This window comes from Bombyx mandarina, chromosome 03 (assembly GCF_030267445.1).
Source record: "Bombyx mandarina strain Sakado chromosome 03, ASM3026744v2".
Classification (NCBI taxonomy): Eukaryota; Metazoa; Arthropoda; class Insecta; order Lepidoptera; family Bombycidae; genus Bombyx; species Bombyx mandarina.
Window position 1 is genome coordinate 12,339,296 of NC_143210.1, and position 17,311 is coordinate 12,356,606.

A 17,311-nucleotide genomic window follows, 5' to 3' on the forward strand; every position below is an offset into this window, starting at 1 on the left:
ACTGTGCTTGCTGTCCATCAATAAAATTAGTACAAGTCACTGGCAACATTTCACAAATGTATACAAAAATAGGAAACTTTTTTAGGAAACTGTTCTATCTATTTTATTGGCAAGAAAGACCATATTAAATTACGAAGTATTTTAAATACGTTATAAATATAATAATATAAATACGTTTATTAGCATAATTATAGTCGTTAGTGATACTTTGTATTTCTTCCATAGACGTTTGAAAGAATTCTGGATTCTTTTAGAGTAAATTTCTGTGTCCAATTTGATATTCAAGGTACCTATGACTTGATACTTTTTGTCTCGTACCTATATTCTCGATATAAGAGATGCCATCTTGACACTTTTCGAAAATATAAATTCATTTCAAGCATTATTGAACATACCAAAACTATAAAACAATTTAGTCTTTCCACAAAGAATGTACTGCGTATGAATACAATGTAAAAATATCTTGGTTTATAATTTATGTTAGTAAACTTTGAATTCAAACCAAATCAACGGTTACGAACAATGAACATTCCATTTTATTATTGGAATTTGATGTGTAAGTTAAATAGTAAAAACAATATTAGACAGATTTAGTTTCTATCAAGCTTTACCATGACAATGAAAGGAAATGTGGCAAACGGAAACAAAGTTTGGATTAATTCGTAGCGTTATGTTTGGTAGGTACGCAACTCGGCGTTCTCTTTTGTTTGTGGATATTTCAACTCAGTTACTGAATGTTTCTGAACGCGACCAGTCGCTCGGAAGTGCGCGTTCGAGGAGGTCGTGTCGTTGCGCCTTCGATAAAAATTAAAGCGGTAATTTTAGTTTTGATTCAGTTGTGATTATTAGTGAAGTGAAAATTATTTTTTGGACGTAAAATTTGCGAGAAACATTTGCGCTTTTGTGTGTTTGTGTGAGTATTTATTTCACTTTTGTTTTCGGTTCACGTCTTTATGTTCAACATTCTTAACAAGGAAGGACAGGTCCTTTTAGTGTTTAGCTAAAGCCCCGTAAAGGATTGACTAGGTTCTTGATTTTAAATACATGCAAATGTGATTATTGCTGTCTCATTTTATTAAACGTTAATTCAACATTATTGAATTTTTTTTTTTCAAACGCCAATTTAAATAGAAACTTTCTGTCGTTCTGTTGAGAAAATTTTACCAGTTTACGAACTTAGTTGGTTAATAAATCAGTAAAAGCAGTTATGTTCTAAGGAGAATGATTTAAACTGTCTTTTGAAGTTTATTTTTAACTTATGTGTTCAAATTTAAGTAATGAATTATCAAAATTTTAATAATAGTTTAAATCTGCCCAGTAATGTCTGATGGTAATTTTTATTTTTAACTACCTAGTGAAATTTTACCACGTTCCGTTGTGACGATTGTGTATATTTTTCGTACTATTAGCTAATGCCAATGCTCACTTAGTTTCTCGTTGGATCTTCTCAATGCGTCGCGATTCCGATCCGGTGGTAGATTCTGCGAAGCACTGCTCACTGCTAGGACTGGTGTTAGCACATTATCTCAGATAGAGCCCGTGAGCTCACCTACGCGTCTGCGAGAAGCTGAAATAGCCCCTTAAGCAACCAACGAATAGGTTTTTTTCTATTGCTTAGATGGATGGACGACCTCACAGCACCTGGTGTTAAGTGGTTACTGGAGCCCATAGACATCTAGAACGTAAATGCGCCACCCACCTCGAGATATAAGTTCTAAGGTCTCAATATAGTTACAACGGCTACCCCACCCTTCGAACCGAAACGCATTACTGCTTCACGGCAGAAATAGGCGGGGTAGTGGTCCCTACCCGTGCGGACTCTCAAGAGGTCCTACCACTAGTGATTACGCAAATTAAAATTTTGCGGGTTTGATTTTTATAACACGATGTTATTCCTTCACCGTCGAAGTCAATCGTGAACATTTGTTGAGTGCGTATTTAATTAGAAAAATTGGTACCCGCCTGCGGGATTCGAACACCGGTGCATCGCTACATACGAATGCACCGGACGTCTTATCCTTTAGGCCACGACGACGAGGTAGGGGAAAAAAAGAAATGCCAACAACGTCTACCAAACTTTATCAGCATCGGATAAGGAACGCATAAAGGGACGTTTATTTTGTTTGTATCGTGGAACAGTTTTCGTCATTAGGAATACCCATTAATTGTTATTGGGTCATCAAACTGAGCTCGCGATAAGAAACGTCAAAGCCAATTTAGGTTTGAGTCTAAAGGCGTCTTAGCAGTGATTTTAATTTCTCACACGAATAAAAACTTTTTATCAACGTAGTGTAAGAGTGTACCTAAGTGTAAATTGTGATTTCATGTAAAGAAGTAATAGTCTTTTTAATTAATCGGTCCTTCGTCATCACTGGTGGGAAAACTAGAGAAAGACTCAAGACCAGGTGGAAAAATGTAGTACTGAAGGACAAGAGGGAATGCAATGTTACTGACAAGGATGTTGACCACAGAACGAAGCGGAGGAGCAGAATAAGGATAGAATAAGAAGAGTGTTGATAGGACCTCTTGTGAGTCCGCACGGGTAGGTATCGCCACCCTGCCTATTTCTGCTGTGAAGCAGTAATGCGTTTCGGTTTGAAGGGTGGGGCAGCCGTTGTAACTATACTTGAGACCTTAGAAATTATATCTCAAGGTGGGTGGTGGCATTTACGTTGTAGATGTCTATGGGCTCCGGTAACCACTTAACACCAGGTCTGCTATGAGCTCGTCCACCCATCTAAGCAATAAAAAATAAATAAATAAAAAGTACTTACTGGTTTAATTAGAATTCCAGTGACGAAGCAACTGCCAATTAGTTCTTCGTATTTCAATCGTAATAAAGCGATTACGCTTACATACACCGCTCAAAAAGGTTCTCAAGGTTAGGTGTTATGTGTTTATACGGGTTCCTTAATTCCGCCATAACTTTTTATTGCCTGAACAGCTTAAGATTTACGGGATGAATCCTTAGAATAACGAGGCATTGTATTTTATTTTATTTTTGACGACACATTCGTATATGAACATACGTATTTTACTGGTGGTAGGACCTCTTGTGAGTCCGCGCGGTTGGGTACCACCATCCTGCCTACTTCTGCCGTGAAGCAGTAATGCGTTTCGGCTTGAAGGGTGGGGCAGCCGTTGTAACTATACTGAGACCTTAGAACTTATATCTCAAGGTGGGTGGCGCATTTACGTTGTGGATGTCTATGGGCTCCAGTAACCACTTAACACCAGGTGGGCTGTGAGCTTGATCACTCATCTAAGCAATGAAAAAAAAAACGTATATAAACATCGTATTTAAAAGTGGTTACAATATGGTTACAGTATGGTATTCATAGGCTCACCAGAAGGCCAAAGAATTTGTCTTAATAGTTTAAAAAAAATATGACTTCTAGTAATGAAAATAAACAGGTGATTGGGGAACCTGTCATTTTTAGTTTCTCTGGGCGGAACATTAAAAATGAAAGGTGTGTTGAATTGTCTATTAACGTCACTCGGTAAACGTTCTAATGGATCAGTGATAGAATGCGTGACTCATTGTAACGGTTCTTTCAAGGTTCGAGAGCTCACACATCGGCACGTTGTGTAAACATGCGCTTTGTTTTGTATCTGTACGAAAAGGTTAAGGGCGCTTCCGATGGATATCGGATTGTTTCTCGAAGGTCCACTCTTGCTGAAACTTGATAGGGATTATCTTTAGATTCGATGCTTTTTGACGCTTCTAGTATTGCTGATGATCTCTGTTACGAGTGTAATTTATGTATTCTATTTTATTTGTAAATTGCATTATCATAAAAAAAAAATTAAGACTGTTTTCGTTTCTGTCTTCATTCTTAAAAATGTAAAAAACTATTTGGAAATTCAATCGATTACATAAAGATCGATCGCCATGATAATATCGGAGAACGAATTCATTCGTATATTGTTCCTAAAGCTGTTTTCACGATATTTCGTATTTTATTACGTTTTAATATTAGAATTGAACAAATAAACAATTGTGATTAATGTTTTTTTTATATATCAAATAATACGTATCATTATTGCGTAACTTTTTAAATGTACTAATATAATATTATAGATTTGCTCGTTTGTCTGATTTTATGCGCATAATAATATTATGGTTCTGAGTTTAGTGAATTTCGGGCGTAATAATGGTTTGAAGGGTGGGGCAGCCGTTGTAACTATAATTGAGACCTTAGAACTTATGTCTCAAGGTGGGTGGCGCATTTACGTTGTAGATGTCTATGGGCTCCAGTAACCACTTAACACCAGGTGGGCTGTGAGCTCGTCCACTCATCTAAGCAATAAAAAAAAAAAAATACTTTTAAGTGTGTGAGTAGTTAGAGCGAAGCCTATAATAATGATTTGTAAAAATAAAATGATGGATAGCGGCCATTATGCGCGCATCACGGGAAACATACTAGATATTTTCGAGTTTTTTTTTGTTTGTTTTTTACTTATTACTCATAATAATAGGTATTATGTCAAGCATAAGACAGAATAAGAATCATAGTAATGACGTAAGAAACAAAAGTTATGCTAATCTAAAGGAATAGGCATAGCTTTAATTTACCAGGTACGAATTTTTGTTTTTATTAATACGTAATTAACAAATTATTTTCATGGTGAACGAATAAAATCGTGTAGTAAAAAGGAAACCAGCAAAAAATATTTACGTAATTATTGGTGGTAGGGTGCCTTATGAGCTCGCCCGGGTAGGTACCACCACCCTGCTTATTCCTGCCGTGGAGCAATAATACGTTTCGGTTTGTGGGATGGGGTACGTTGTACTGTAAAAACTGAGACTTAGAACTTAATTCTTGATGGGTGGCGGTGTTGTTGATGTCCATGGGTGCCGGTTATCACCGAATACCAACCAGGTCTGCCGTCAGCTCGTCCACGCATCTAAGCAATAAAAAACATTGAAAGCTTTTGAAGCCTAAAGTCTAGAATAGTAAGCAGTAGTTTTCTGAATCTCTCAATGGTGATGTCACGTGGTTGACAAAAATGTATTTTCAAGCATATAGTTCAGGCTCGTGAGGACAAAATCGATGGCAAAAACTGGAATGCAATTCAAATTTAAAAAAAATATATAATATGTTTCGTTATGGTTTTGTTTTTATGTCAACAAGGCAAACGGATCGATGTCTGACATGTTTGCTTATTTTTTTGCGGTAAGTGATAGGTGTGATAAGATAAAAACGAGTAAGGCGCCATTGCTTCTTGTACGGAGCTCTTTTAAAAGGCCAAAATTTTAAACTGATGCATAAAAACTAAATAATATGTAACTCTTAATATAACAAATATATATTATACAAATAATTTTTATTACCTGCATTCTTGCGAAGCGCGCGTAGTTCATTGCACTCGCCCCTAAAATGTCACCGATTCTACATCTAGACGTTTCTATAAGAATATAACATTTTGGTTTTTATATTTACATAATATGATATTGTGAATTGTATAACTTTTTTTTAATTGTTTAGATGAGCGGACGAGCTTACAGCCCACCTGGTGTTAAGTGGTTACTTGGGCCCATAGACATCTACAACGTAAATGCGTCACCCACCTTGAGATATAAGTCCTAAGGTGTCAGTATAGTTACAACGGCTGCCCCACCCTTCAAACCGTAACGCATTACTGCTTCACGGCATAAATAGGCAGGGCGGTGGTACCTACCCGTGCAGAGTCACAAGAGGTCCTACCACCAGTCTCTCTTCCTAGCTATTCATCTCACTTAATGGTGGGGTCAGCTTTCCTTTTTCTACTCCTCCGCTTCGCTCTGTCCTCGACATCCTCGAAATACTATTGCTTCTTTACATGAAATCACAATTTACACTTAGGTACACTCTTACACTACGTGTTTGTTGTGTGTTTGTATTCATTATTCACAAAAATATTCAATTACATAATAACAATGCAAATTTTATTAATCAAATCGAGGAACTGTTATATTTATAACACAACGACCCCTTAAACGAATACGCAAATAATATATTCAAAACAACATGCCATACTCAATATTATCTTTAGTTTGATTGACGTATCATTAATACTATCTATAAATTCGACAAGATGAAGATACTGAGCAGACGGGGTTTTTTAGTTCTACCAACGTAAATTCACATATTTTTTTTCTTCCTACCTAAGCTGATGGTCTAGAGCAGGGGCTCTCAAACTTATTTCGTCTACTGCCTACTTTGAGAATAAATTCTTTTTTAGCGCCCCCATTTTTTCATATACATAAAAACCACTATAGCGAGAGCTCAGTCGGTGCCTAAGAGTCCTAGATGAAATTACTAATCGCCTCCCAAGCTTCTACATAACGCCTCCATTTTTTTCTGGGTCTCTTACCCGCCCCCTTATAAGCCTGCAGCGCCCACAAGAGGGCTTTATCGCCCACTTTGAGAAAGGCTAGTCTAGAGAGATCATATCAGAGTAACCTTAACTAGTAGGTGAGCTCACACGGCTCAAACCTGACGACGTTACTAACACGAACCCTAGCAAGAACCGTGCTTCGCAGAATCTGCCATCGGATCGGAAACGCGACCCACTGAGGAGATCCGGCGTGAAACTCAGTGGACTGTGTCTGTGGGTTAGTTTACTCGTCGAGCCCTTCGTCGCAAGCGACGGGTTCGACGAGTACGATGACCGGTGCTTGAGGTACCTAAAAGCACCGTTAGTGGATCGGGAGGATCCGAAATGACGTGTTTTGGGCGACGTCGACTGCTTTCAATTCTGTTCGCAGGATCGGGAATAAATTCACAAATTAAATTTAAATTATTTTACTGTTAAAAAGCACAGGGGTCCTAAACCTAAGTCGACGAAAATTACGTTCAAAAATTCCGTTACGTACAAACAAACAAACATGCATACAAAGATAACAATCTAATAAAAGCGCGTTAAATATTATCCATACCTGTTAAATTTAATGAAAGCAGCATTTATTTCGAAATTTTAAAGCAAAACAACCTTTTACAAATCCAATCCAATGAAAAAATTACAAAACAAATTAAACCAAAAAAAATCCCACCACAACAAACGTAACATACAGAAGGTACAATTAAATATTAACCCGATTCACATATTACTCAAGTTATATTTAAAATTAACGACCCGCTATTAAAAGTCGTGAGCTTCAACTGTTCCGACACAATTAAAATAATACATAAGCTTCACGTTTTTTTTTTGTTATTTAACGCGTTTAACATGTTATTTGTATTCGTTCGGGTAGCTTCCTGCACGTTGCTTCGAGACGTGCTTTCTGTTACGTAAGCTAGAAAGCGTGCTGTAGTGATTTACGACGCTTATTGTTGTCACATGTCTTTGTTCTGTTGATGTCAACGCTTAGGCTGGACGTATAGTGTACTTCACCACCGGACCAGCACATGAGGCACTCTGTATATTTATATATTTTGTGGCACATCACGTCAACTGTGCGCAATAGAATCGTACACACTAGGATTCCGTTCGAGCACCTGTCCTGGTGAACCTGGAAAGGCCTCCGGGCCACCAGTAATGCTTCAATCATAAAAAAAAAGCTGGAATACTCTCTTAGGCTACTAGCGAATAGGTAGGAAAACAAAACTACCATGCTTCCTTGCTTGCTGCATTTGCACGGTAGCGGTCATCATTTGACAAACTTCTTGTAACATTACAATTATAATAGCCTATTGTTAAATGCTAGTAATCGTGTTTGCTATTTACGTGTGCAGGGATTTTCGTGATCAAAAACTTTGAGCTGCTACTATGACGGTATATTTTATTAATGCCGACACTCTCAGCCGTGCTCTTTAATTAAATAATAAATATAAAAATGAATTGCTGTTCGTTAGTCTCGCTAAAACTCGTGAACGGCTGGACCGATTTGGCTAATTTTGGTCTTGAATTATTTGTGGAAGTCCAGAGAAGGTTTAAAATGTAAATAAATTTAATAATGCTCGGAATTAAATAACAATTTAGTTTTTCCTTTGATGTATCCCTTGGACGGATTGCTTTTGTTTGTTTTAAGTTTACTTGATACAAAAGTTTAGGTCTTTTATTTATCGATTGAGGTACTACGAAGTCTGCCGGGTCAGCTAGTTAAATAATATATGAAAGAAAGTGAGACGAACATATCGCGCCTTTAGAATTATAGAGACACAACCCAAAAAATGTGTTTTTTGGAAAACATCGAATAAAGTTTTCAAACCGAAAAGACGGAAGGGGACGAAAAGAGTGAAAGAGACCGATCGGTAAGTTTGTCTCTTTTTAAGCTACTTTTGGTCATTTGATTACTAAGAGTCGCTGGAAAAGGTCTTTCTAAGTCCATTTTTGAATTAAAATCGAAATTAAAATTTTTCGAAATATTTCACTAAGACACGAAATAGTTAACGACTTTAACATGGAAAAAAACTTAGTGACCGTATTAATCACGGGTCCGTTTGTCTTATTGTCATGACTTTTTTATTTGATTATGACATTGAGGTATAAAACGCGGGTATAAAACATGACCTTACGATTCTGAAAGGATTTAACTATAGCAACGAAACGCTTACGCGTACCAATTTGAGTCTTAAACCTTAGTTTAAAGAAGCATCAAAATCGCGTGTGCCCACCCACAATATATACGTGCCATACGAATTGGTGTATATTAAACTAATCAAGCATTGTTTCGTGATGTAGTTTACATGTAGACACGATTAACGCTTTTAAGAATAAGGTAATAAGACTTAGTTTTCTGCGATTAATGTGATCATTAATTGGGACTGAAGGTTTTTATTTGTTAGCCAAATAAGTCCTTGAACTTATACAGCGGAATGGTTGAAACGGAAAGTGTATTTTCAACGTTTACTGATTACGTCTTCTTCTTCTTAGTCGAATACTTCATTACTGAAGGTCGTGTCCTTGAAAGCCCTTCGTGGCTCTTTGTACCCTCAGCTTCCATTTGCTTCGGTTTTCGGCTTCTCTCAGGGGGTTGGTAACAGAGAGTCCAGTGAGCGCAGTTATCTGATCCGACCAACGGTTTGGTGGCCGGCCGGCGGGTCTTTTTCCTTCTACCACAATCAATCTTTCAAGGTTGTCTGGTCTTACTTATTGTTACGATATTACGGACTGCGTATTTTCAATTCGATTTCTGTTGAAATGTGATAATGAAAATGTGTTAAACCGGGCTCAAAGACTCAGTGCTAGCGTAAATGTTAGCGAATTCTTTCAGGTGGAGCCTTATAAGCTCGCCTAACTGTCAGATTGAAGGCAGACTAACCGGTCGAGGCTACTGGAGCCCAATGAGTTTCTCGCCGAATCTTCTCAGTGGGTCGCGTTTGCGATCCAGCGGTAGATTCTGCGAAGCACTGCTCTTGCTAGGGCCAGTGTTAGCAACACCTCCGTTTTGATCCCGAGAGCTCACCTACACGCCAGGGTAAAGCTGATATAGCCTCTCAAGGATCAGCATAGGTAGGAATAAAAAAAGAGGCTACTATAGGTAGACAGAAAGGCACACATAACCTGGATTAGCGAATGTAAAAAAATCTAATAGTATTTTATCAGGAATACGCAGTTGGGTTGTTTGGGTGGGTAGCTATAATATGCCCTGCCTATATGTTTGTCCACTTATATCAACAAAGTTATAAGAATGTAATCATGATTCAACGGTTCTAAGGGACAATGTCGTATTTACTATTATCGTAATAATTGACAGATGACCCACGAGCTATCAGTTATCACTTGTTTATGCAATCGAAATAACAAAAGACGGAAGTATATCGGCTGATACGTCAATTGATTTCGCAAAATATCTTTTGTCCCTAAAACGAATTTCTAAGACAGTCTGCCATTTGTCAAGTGGGTACTTCGTCCGTATCATAGTACACTTAAGATAAACTAAGATTGCTAAGAAAAATGATACGGAAACCCTGACATTAGTATTATTTTTATATGGCAACCACACGGCCGTATCAGCTGTGACCATTCTAACAACGTTGTCTATTTGTCTTAGCAATTTACTGTACTCAATCAGGGGTACGGATTAAATATATATTCCATTTCTGGCCACTTAAACTTGTTCAAAATGGTTATTCCGTAATAAATGTTTAATACTTGTAGTAACAAAACAATGTTTTATTTGTAAGTTATACAACATTTGCAGGGTACTTACTTATTGTACGGAGTCGCGAAGGCTTTATTTATTTATTTATTTATGTACACACAGAAAAAAGACATAGTACAGAGTAATAGGAAAATTATTTACAAAGGCACTTGCTTATTTCTTTAAGAAATCTCTTCCAGCAGACCTGCGAGAGGATAATGAGAATAATAATAAAAAGTGATAAGTGTGTGTAGAACAAATAACACATAACTAAAATAACAAATACAACATGAGAATTATAGTAATGCACATACACATACCAAATATTGTTAAACTTGAGTACAAAATATTATAAGTAACACAGTAATACTCGTATATACGAAGAGTATAGAACCATGATCATTCGGTTGATGAGAGATAAAATTGTTTGACCTTGTATTTAAAAACAGAAACAGACTTGCAAACTCGGATGTCAGCCGGCAACGAATTCCACAGTCTGACCGCGTGCACAGTAAAGGAGTGAGAATAGAAATTGGTTTTGTGGGAAGGGAATAACAAAACAGAACGTTGGTTGGACCTGCAGGGAGCATCAGGAGAACGAATGAAAGAGAATCGCTCACGTAAATATAAGGGAGAAGTGGGCTTATGTAGGATATTGAATAGGAGACATAATATTCGAGTATTCCTACGAAGGCATATAGGGAGCCTATTATTTTATATTATACTAAATCATCAGACATTGATGAATTCAGATCATGATCTTCAACTTTGATGATTTGTTTCAGGTTTTGATGCGGATCTTCGTTTCTCACTAGCCCTTCCAGTAACACAAGGTATAGTTTCTTACTACTATAAACAACAAACTTCAAAAACTATAAATTACCTAACAATGAAATGATATTAGTTATTATTTCTTTTAATTGGCTCAAATATACAGTAGTAATTTCATTAACACAAAGACTGCCCTTCCTTTCAAAAAGGAACGAATTATTACTTCGTGGTAGAAATAGGTATGATGCTGTGACAGATCTGAGCTGCCTTGCAAAGCTACTAGAATTAAATGTAGAAAATTTTGAAGAAAAAAATTACATTTGCATTTTTTGATTAACAGATTATACTACAGCTGTTTAATAGCTATTAAGAAATAAAAGTAAAGAAAATCGGTTTATAGATAGACCTGAAAATGGCAACTGTTTTTCTTTGACTATTTACGAGTATACCTACATAGATTTATGGGGGCTACTTAGGGTTGGACACCCTTGAGAATTAATGTCATATTTAAGATCTGATCTAAACGTATCAGCCCCTACATAATATGATTTTTGTACTCTCTACTACTCCTCCTCAGCTTTTCTGGAAACGTTCGACATTAACTAGGTACATACGATGTCAGTTACATTGGTACTGTAGCTATCACAGAATAGAAGGAGTGTAGCTAAAACTTGAATTGTTGTAACGATACTTTGAAGATAAGTTTGCACGTACACAAGACCTCATATGGACCGTGGTTCTAGCTAGCACGATCGCCGGCTCGGTGGAGATTCTTCCCTATTCCATTCACTACAGAAGTTTCTGTTAGCAAACATAATAATGACACGGTTAATAATCGGTTACATTAAGAATATTAATCTAAAAAATATAAACTTACGAGTATATAACGAAAACAATATTTTTTTTGATTTTTTATTGCTTCGATGGGTAGACGAGCTTACAGTCCACCTGGTGTTAAGTGCTTACTGAAGCCCATAGACATTTACAACGTTAATGCGCCACCCACCTTGAGATATCAGTTCTACGGTCTCAGTATAGTTACAATAAAACGTGACTGAATACGATAAAGATAAATAAATACTTGACATAGACAATAAAACAGCTTAATGCCAACAAATAATAGCATGTTTGGGAATTGGCTTTTACGTTTCTGCTCCAGTTGCGCGGCACAATGGCCGGTTATCGCGCATGCGCAAAGCCTACCGTTATTGAGCGCGTGCGCTTCGATTATGCCTTTCCTGTTAACGATAATGTTTGATGAGTCAGTGTTTTGATTAACTTAGATGGCCACGCAAAATTATAGTGCAACTGGTATATTACTGGTGGTAGGACCTCTTGTGGGTCCGCACGGGTAGGTACCGCCACCCAGCCTATTTCTGACGTGAAGCAGTAATGTGTTTCGGTTTGAAGGGTGGGGCAGCCGTTGTAACTATACTTTAAACCTTAGAACTTAGACGTAAGAATGCCACCTGGAATAGTGGCCATTTCGTCTTTGCAGTTATGACTACTCTATATCAGAATGTGTTACTATCTCAAGGACCGGTCACCGTCGCTTGCGACGAAGGGTTCGGTGAGCAAATAAACCCTCAGACACAGCCCACTGAGTTTCTCGCCGGATCTTTGGGTGGGGTTTTTGAACCGATGTTAGTTTCGGCGAAGCACTGCTCTTGCTAGGGTTAGTGTTAGCAACTCGTCAGGCTTAAGGCCCGTATGCTCACCTACTCGCTTGGTGAAGCTGGCGTAACCCATCGAGGTTACCAGCGTAGATAGGTTTAAAAAAATGGGCAAAGTGGCAGTGCCATTTGAGAGAAAATCATACCAAATAATTGGCAACCGCCGATTTGTTTTGTGTCCAAAGTTATACGAATCGGTATTATCGTGGAACCCATTATATTTGCGTAGAAAAATTGGTGCCCGCTTGTACAATTTCAAAGCCCACATAGCCGCATTACTGAATACGAATTACATATCAAAGTTTTGTACGTCATTTTTAAAAATAGTTTGTGGTTGGAATCTTACTATAAGTCACTGTGCCCTATTACAGTCAAATATTACACTAGTATATACTTTTAAAGTATACTATTTAGTACAAATAAAACATAATAGTATAGATATTAAATAAATATAAATAAACTGGTCCCGTGATAAGTTCGTAAAGAACTTGTGTTACAAGTACCAGATAACGGAAATAAATGTAAGATTTTTATTATACACATACATATTATATTTAATATACATCCATAACCCTGGAAAATACATTTATATTTATCATACAAATATCTTCCCTTGGCGGGATTCGAACCCGCGACCCCTTTGTGTAGTGACCATGTCACTTACCACTACACCAGACGGCCGTTATTATATTAGTATAGTACAGATATATCTGAACGCAAACACTATAGAGAAACCTAGTTAAAACGAAAAAGTGGGTTTCGTGAATTATATTAATTAAATTTTCATTGGAACTAAACTTAGTTTAGAAAACGAGCATTTACGTAAGACATATTGTATAATAGTATTGTTATGTAGTTGTCTACATCTAGGACAACAACAAAGCCAAGCATGTGTATAATTTGATTATAACAGAGTGCGTTGGCAGCGCTTTGTATTCGCAAAGGACTGTTTGCTGCTTCATTTACATAGGAAAGCGGAATTTAGATTGCTGTCACACTAACACAGTATAAATGTTACAGTAACAATATAATCCATACGAAAAATGTTAACGTAAAACTTTGTTTGTTTGTTGTTAATCGCGCAAAAATGACTGAACGAATTGGGATGAATCTATACTGATATATAAAACTACAGTGGTTTTTACGGATGTTCCGTTATAACTACTGAACCATAGATCCGATTGACTTGAAACTTGGTATCTTGATAGGTTAATCTTGGTACTTGATAGGTTAATATTTATATGAGTGTTGGACTCCCTACATCAGTTGCGGGGGCGTTGATGATGTGAGAAATAATAATTTTAATTTTAAATGCCCAGCGAAGCGGACGAGTACAGGTAGTTTCTCATAAAGATGGTGCTCTCTTTTATCTTATGTTGTCTACATGGAAAACATTTTATCATGCTAAATGAGATGACCCGTGCAATCCCTCAAAAGCTTTAGTCTATTTAGGTAGTTTGTTCTTAACGGTCTGGACAAGGTTTGCATGTAAAATTTCTTTTCCCCCGGAAAAGTATTCATGCAATTAGTGGAGTCACCAAAAAAAAACAGTTATCACAAAGAAATATTTGTTAATAAAATAAGTGTGTTATAGATATAATAAGTGTTACAGAAACCGATTTATTTTCGAATGTAATCAGATCGTTTGATAAAGTATCATTTATATTATTATATATCATATATTTATATTTACTAAGTACAAAATTTTTAGTGTCATCTTTTGGTATAATATTGTTATACGACGCGACGTATTTATGGCAGGAGGTAGTAGGTGGTGTAGGCAGCAGAACATAATTTCCAAAAAGTTGATATAGCTTTGGGTGTAATACGACAAATTGAAATCTCTTGGTGGTCATATTGAGGATTGAGAGGCTATTTGGTATAAGCGACATTTTACCAGAGGAGACCCATTTAAAGTTCAAAATTTGACAAAAATATCATAACAATGAAACTTCTTTAGCTATTTGAATGGAGTAAACTAAATTGAAGTTCAATTAAAAACATCGAACTGTTGATGCTAATACCAACAACAGCGGTAGGCAGCGGCTTGGCTCTGCCCTTGGCATTGCTGAAGTCCATGGGCGACGGTAACCAATCACCATCAGGTGGGCCGTATGCTCGTCTGCCTACAAAGGCAATAAAAAAAAAACAAATAAAACGCACCTTTAATTACAATGATAAATGTCGCGAATTAACGAAATCTCGCTTAAACCGCCTTATCACCCCTTGATATGCCAACTTATCTTGAAGTTTTCGCGCCAAAAACTTACCGGACAGGTGCGCACAATATGCAACCTGGTTAAAATCCTCGATGGCCGATGGCAGACTAACTAAATAGCTATTACGTAATCAAACATCGGTCTGTATCGGAAATGAACAGACACCGGTTAGTGACCCTCAGCTCTATAGCACTAGACCAGATTTTAATAGACATTGAAGTTCGTATTCTTGTAGACATTTTTCCCATGATACCTTTGTATTGTTGTTCTTTTTTGTATGTTGTACCTACCTATGTTTGGTAAGTGTTTCTTCAATCTACGGGCTATAACATTCCCGTCTTTTAACGAAGCTTAGGGGGCTGCTTCTGTAGTCTTATCTCTTTGTAATAGTTTGTATTCCACAATAATCAATTATCGCATTAGAGGAGACTCATGAGATCTCGCAGGATCGAGGATCGTCGGATGGTTTGCGATAAATACATTTCGTAATCTCTCCTAATTTTTGTTGTTCCATGATGAACGTTATCGCTTTCATTCGACACCAATCTCCCACTCAGACTATCACGGAAAATTCCGTGCCCTAATCATTAACATTCAAAGTTACTTTTGCAAAAGCTACGTACGTACGTATCACAAAAATCGGAACACGAAATTCGAAATCGCGTCGATAACATTATCCATTTCGTTAATCATCATACAAACATTCAGCGAGTTCAGTAAACAGTGACCTATATGTCCAGTTATATCATTGTTTGATGTATAAACAAAACAAACTTTGATAAATGGACATATTCTGTAAGATAAGCAATTACGATTTTTCTTATCAAATTATGAATAAAATTTTATTTTCGTGTTTTGGGCACGACGCTTTATCAGTCTACTAATAATAGAGAGCTAATCGTTGGAATAGGATATGGTAAACTGTTAAGAGCGAGGTTCCAAACTGTAAGAATGGGGTTCCAAAGCCAGGAAATAAATACACAGATTGCAATAGTTCATTTAATTCTGTATTATTTGTAACTCCACTTGTACAATCTTTAGATATCAGCTCACTACTGAATACGCTGCTTTCTGTTCCGTTTTTTCAGACTACCGCCTTTTTTATTATGTCACGTCCCCACTACTGCCATTGCTCCCACCAACAGTGTTGCTATTAGGCAATCCGATAATTGCCTTAACTTTAACATGATACTTTTTTTTATTTATTATTTTACAATAAACCTTACCAAACTTACGAATGCATTACTATGGTTTTCGATTTCACTGACGATTCTATTCGACGTAACGTCATCAATGTTTATGAGTGTTCACGGCTCGCTTGTTAACAATTTATTAGAATTCTTAATGACACTTAAACCACTACCCATTTGGTAGCAAGTACGTATAGAAGTTAAGTTCTGTACAGAGTTTTCCGTTTGAATCGGACATGGACGTGCTTATTCATATATTGGCAGCTCTATTCAATTCGTTGTTCTGTTATTATTGGCTGGAGGCTATTTCAGCTTCTGCTTGACGTGTAGGTAAGATCAAACCAGAATGTTGCTAACACTGGCCCTAGCAAGAGTAGTGCTTCGCAGAATCTACTACCGGATCGAAAATGCGCCCAACTGAGAAGATCCGGCGAGAAACTCAGTGGGCTGTGTCTATGGGTTAATTTACTTGTCGAGCCCTTCGTCGCCAGCGACGGGTTCGGCGAGGACGGTGACCGGTGCTTGAGGAGGCTAAAGCACTAAGACTGATCTCCAAAGCAGTTGTCGTTGCAAAGGACTAGATCGAAAAGGGCAGATGTCAGATTTTGTTGCAACTGGCTTCAAGTCAATATGATCTATTAGACGCAGTTCGGCATTAGGAGTTAGTACTCTTGAAATTTCAACTAAAACGACCTTTTCTTCAGAGCTCTGTGGCTTGTAAGTGTATTGTTATATCGCAATTATTATTATAGTGGAACGAAGAATGGTAATATCGGTCTTGTTTCGGCCTTGCAACGCGCACTTTTAGTTTTTAACTGTAATATCGATCATAGTTGGGAATGCTAAAATTACTCAACGCTGAAATAGTTGAGTTACAAAATGATGAGAATTCTACCACAAACCCTAGAATGTACTCACCTTTATGGCGTTTTCACGAACATTAAGACATGTTTTTACACGAGCCTTTAAAAAGTCCTCAGCAGCAGCCAGCGGCTTGGCTATGCCCCCTGGCGTTGCTGATCCCGTAAGCGATGGTAGCGCCCCCTCGATGGCAATAAAAAAGGCAATATTGAAGTCGTCGTGGCCTAAAGGATAAGACGTCCGGTGCATTCGTGTTGAGCGATGCACCGATATTCAAATCTCAGGAGGGTACCAATTTTTCTAATGAAATACGTACTCAACAAATGTTCACGATTGACTTCCACGGTGAAGGAATAACATTGTGTAATAAAAATCAAACCCGCAAAATTATAATTTGCATAATTACTGGTGGTAGGACCTCTTGAGAGTGCGCGCGGGTAGGTACCACCACCCTGCCTATTTCTGCCTTGACGCAGTAATGCGTTTCGGTTCGAAGGGTGGGGCAGCCGTGGTAACTATACTTGAGAC

General features: G+C 37.4%; 1 protein-coding gene across 4 annotated transcripts in view; it reads left to right on the forward strand.

The window, feature by feature from the left end:
- Positions 1-17,311, forward strand: part of LOC114242324 (SH2 domain-containing protein 4B) — an 80,997-nt gene that overhangs the window by 20,106 nt on the left and 43,580 nt on the right. Inside the window, exons 1-2 of one of the 4 annotated variants that reach the window (XM_028173440.2) lie at positions 729-913; positions 10,855-10,902. The exons of 1 other annotated variant lie outside the window; for it this stretch is intronic. The gene's annotated coding sequence lies outside the window, so the exon portion shown is untranslated. Of the gene's footprint in view, positions 1-727; positions 914-10,854; positions 10,903-17,311 lie in introns of those variants that run through there. 2 more of the 4 variants (XM_028173441.2, XM_089737925.1) reach the window with 2 other exon arrangements.